The sequence below is a fragment of the Branchiostoma floridae genome, unplaced genomic scaffold (assembly GCF_000003815.2).
Source record: "Branchiostoma floridae strain S238N-H82 unplaced genomic scaffold, Bfl_VNyyK Sc7u5tJ_1583, whole genome shotgun sequence".
NCBI classification, from domain to species: domain Eukaryota; kingdom Metazoa; phylum Chordata; class Leptocardii; order Amphioxiformes; family Branchiostomatidae; genus Branchiostoma; species Branchiostoma floridae.
Genome location: NW_023365777.1, coordinates 491512 through 496271, shown reverse-complemented (window position 1 = coordinate 496271; position 4760 = coordinate 491512).

Below are 4760 nucleotides of genomic sequence, written 5' to 3'. Positions count from 1 at the left end.
GTCGGCATGGTTTTCCGATGCACTCATTGATGTCTGGTAAGGTAAGGCAATTCAGTTCAACTTTCAGCTTCTATTTCTTTTATTATTTCGACTTTATTGCAGGCACTTGGCCTATATTACATGAACAATAAAACATATAATACAACAACACAAATACGGTATATATACAATAAAAAGTTGAGTGGGATCAGCCGGGGCATTTGTAGATGAAATTGACATGCTGTGTCCAGAATATGCTGTGGATGAAGGCATCTGAGTGGAATAAGCGGGAGATGATGTTGTTTTCAGATGTGGCGATGCGTTGTATAAATACATGCGTTAGCTTTCTTGCCCTAGCCTCAAAAGTATCTACCCCATGTGAGACAAACATTTGGCTAGCACTAGCACTCGTTCTATAGCGGTAAAGAATACTTATAGATATACTGGGCGAAACGTTTTAACTGGAAACAAAGGGGGAAATGTCATTCCATGTCTTAGTTGCTATGGTGAAATAGTTGAACTCACCTTGCTGACAGTTCTGTCCAGTCCATCCGTATGAGCAGGTACATTTGTATCCACCATCTTTGTTCACACAGGTTCCATGTTGACATGGTTTTCCGGCACACTCATCTATATCTGCGTAAAAAGCAAGAACAAAGCAAGAACATCTTGAAGTTGAACAAAAAATATCACTTGATGTACCAACTAAATAGTTGGTGATAAAAAAAGGGGATAATATCAGGTGTCCTCTCACCTTGGCCACAGCTCTGTCCAGTCCATCCAGGCGAGCAGGCACATTTGTATCCGCCATCTTTGTTCACACAGCGTCCATGCTGACATGGTTTCTTGGTGCACTCATTGATGTCTGTGTCATAACGGAAAGAACAACCTCAATTAGTGATTTCTCGTGATACAAAAATGTGTCTAACAGCTAACAATAGGTCACACTGACTTAGTTTATGGATGACATTCTCTGAAGACCCGAAAACTAATGCGCGAGGGCGAAAAAAAGGAGAAAAATCCAGCAAAAAAATGTTGATACACCACTTGACTAAACATCCAGTCCAGTTCTTTCCCAGGCTTGGTTTGCCTTATAGTCACCTCCAGTAAGCATGTATTAAAGAGACAAACGTTGCCATTTCAATGCTATTTTTATTTTAGTGTACGGAGATTTACTCGCCTTGCTGACAGTTCTGTCCAGTCCATCCAGGTGAGCAGGTACATTTGTATCCGCCATCTTGGTTCACACAGCGTCCATGTTGGCACGGCATCTTGGTACATTCATCTACATCTGTGTTATAGAAGAACTTTATTGCACGACAACTGTAGAGGATACAGTGTTTGGCAACTTGAACATACAATACATACAGAACAGAACACTACATGAGTTACTAGTATCTAAAAATCTAACAGACTAATCTATTTTACACATGGTATATAATATTTACAATCAGGCTATCATTATGTGCTGGTTCATGATAGTATAATATCGTCACGTTTTTTAAATGAGTTATATATAAATTGACCGACATAGGCAGATATATCAGCAGGACATGATAGTAACATATTGAACATTTCTGTCTTGGTAGGTGGTAACATAGTATCAGATTTGCATTTAATAGACTGTAACATTTTTTGTCTCCCTCTATCATAAGTTGGACAATCCATTATAAAGTGGGATTCATTTTCAATACTATCATGGCATGTTGGACACAGTCTCTCACTGGCTGGTGTGTTGTGGTGTCTACCCTTTTCGATTTGTAGGGAGTGGGCACTAATTCTTAGTTTCGTAATGATATTTCTAAAGGATTTGTTTTGAACAGTTGAAAGGTAATTTTCAAGACAGAAATCTTTTTTGATTCTGCAATAAGTACTAAGTTTGCTTAGACTTCTTATTTCTTGTCTCCAGCCAGAGAGAAATGTGTCTATCAGGCGGTTTTTGAATAAATTTCCAAACTGATTGGCATTCACCGCAGGGTTGAGCCAAACAGTTTGGAAACCGTGTCTACATAACATGTCTTGTACATGGACAGCCCAGTCTTGTTGTAGCTGAACAGAAGTATTGTAAGCTTTCTTTACGAGTCTGTCATTTGGGAGACTATGTAATCTAAGCCAATATTTTATCAACTGTGTTTGTGAATCAATGTATAGAGGAAAAACTCCAAGCTCACCCCTGACCGCGGCGTTAATAGAGCTTTTGGGAACGCCGAGAGTAATTTTGCAATAGTTCAATAGTACAAACTCTAAATCCGCAATTTCATAGGATACTGTTGGTTGCTGTAGTGTTACGTTTTGTCTGTTAAGTATGTTTGATTGATAGATAATGTTTAGTTTGTCACTGTATTTTTGAAATCGAACAAGGACAGGGCGCGGTGTGGAAGTGTCTGATGTTTTGCCGATACGAGAAGCTCTGAGGATGTGAATTTCTGATCCCAGTGTCGTACTGAGGATCCTAGCTATTGAATCTCTGGTATTGTCATTTTGACTTTCTTCTATACCATGGAATATAAGGTCTCTACCTTGAGCGTTAGTTCCAAGAACTTCACCACAGTATAGAAGAATTGGTTTGATACAACTGTTGAATAGGTCAAGTGCTAGTCGAATGGATGGATTGAAATTTGTGGATAAAAGTGATTTTAGTTTAAAGGAAGCCCGAAGAGCTTTCAATCTTAGCTGTTTGTTGGCGCGGTTAAATGAACCTGAGGGGGTTAGGTCGACTCCTAGGTATGTATAAGAAGTTGTAATATCAATTGTGCGGCCTTGTATTTTATATGTAGAATGTTGACTGTTTGTCCGTCCATTTTTTGTGAATATCATTACTTTAGTTTTCTTTTCATTTATTGATAATTTCCAAATGGAGCAAAATTGGTCAAGTGTTCTTAGACATTCCTTCAGGCCTGATTCAGATTTTGATAGAAGAACGAGATCATCTGCCCAGAATAAGCTGTTGATGGGTGTGTCTTGTAGAATGAGAGGATCAGACGCTCGTGAATTTAATATGTTAGGAAGATCGTTTAGATATAAATTAAAGAGGAGGGGGCTAAGGTTACACCCTTGTCGCACCCCACATGATGATTGAAAGTATGGTGATAGGCCATTTGGTGTTTTTACGCAATATCTTACGTTAGAGTACATTGATTTAATGATTTTGAAGAAGTTCCCCCCTATACCTGATGACAAAAGTTTGTAGAATAAACCGTTCCGCCACACAGAATCAAACGCCTTGCGGAAATCAACGAAACAAGCATATAGTTTACCTGCAGGTTTGGAGATTTGTTGGTCAATCAGTGTTTTAAGCACAAAAACATTATCGCTTGTTCTAAAGTTTTTTCTGAATCCAGATTGAAAAGGGGACAATAAGTTTTCGCTTTCTAAGTAATTTTGCAGTCTTTTGTTTAAGATGAATGTGAATAATTTGCCAACACAGCTGGATATGGCGATGCCTCTGTAATTTGTTGGGTTCGTGGTTTCGCCACTTTTATGTATAGGGACTAACATACTTTGACTCCATTGTTGGGGGAACGTTCCGGATTGTAGTAAAATGTTAAACATTTTCTTCAGAGGAAGTGAGAGTTGAGAGGCGCTATATTTCAGCATTTCATTAGAAATTGAATCCACTCCACATGATTTATTGCATTTCAGGTTACATAATCCCTGTCGAATTTCTTCTGTTGTAATATCAAAATCTAGTGGATTATCCGTTTGAAGCTCTAGCGATGAAACAATATTGTCTGCATATTCTTGTTCTCTTTTGTTTAATGTGATGTTGCTATTTATTGACTTAAAATGATCTAACCATTCGTCGGTTGATATTTGTTCACCTGTATCCTCTTTGCTTCCGTTTTCAAGGTTTCGTAGTTTATTAATCTCTTGCCAAAATGATTTTGGATCTTCCTTAGATAGCTTAGAAATATGACTCATTTTCTTCTCTGCATAGTGTTTCTTTGTCTTTTTGACTAGTTTTTTGTATTCTTTTACTTTAAAAATGTTTGTTTGTCTTTTGTCTTGCCTCCAGGGATATTTCCTTATTTCAGCAGCAAGAACTCTAATTTTTGACCTCAGATCGCGACATTGTTGGTCATACCATGGTTTACTAGTTGGTTTCTTTTTTCTTTTGGAGACTCGAATTGATTTTAAAGAAATGTCAGCTGCCATCTTAATGATATGATTAACATCCTCAACAGCTTTTCCAGCGTCACTGTTTGTGTATTGTTGTAACATGAACTGTTTTATCTTGTTTTGAATTTGAGGAAGTTGAAACGCGTCCTGAAACTTTTCACGAGAAGTTTCGTCCCAGATATATTTCTTTGGATGTATAAGATGTTTTTCTTTATCCATATTTCTAAAGCTAGAATGGTTAGTTTTAAGCGAGACAGAGATCTGGCAGTGATCTGATAGCCAGGTAGGATTGTGAACTTTGAAGTATTGTACGGATGAAAAGAGGGGTATACTGGTTATGCAATAGTCTACAGTGCTTGTTCCATTATATTTTATACATGTACTTTTTCCGGGGAGGTCGCCAATCGTTCTTCCGTTTACTATCAACATGTCGGCAGCCGAGCACAGATCAACTAATTCTCTACCATACTTATTTTTTACATTGTCTGTGTTTATCCTAGGTTTAATGTTAATTTTTGTAGAGTTTTCGTCAAAGCCATCAAAATGTTGTTCTTGTAGATTTGCTGTTCTTGAGTTCATGTCACCAAGAAGAAGGACATGTCCTAAGTTATTGAATTTTGCCAGGTCCGCCATTAGATCTTCAAAAATTGTGTTCTTTTTTG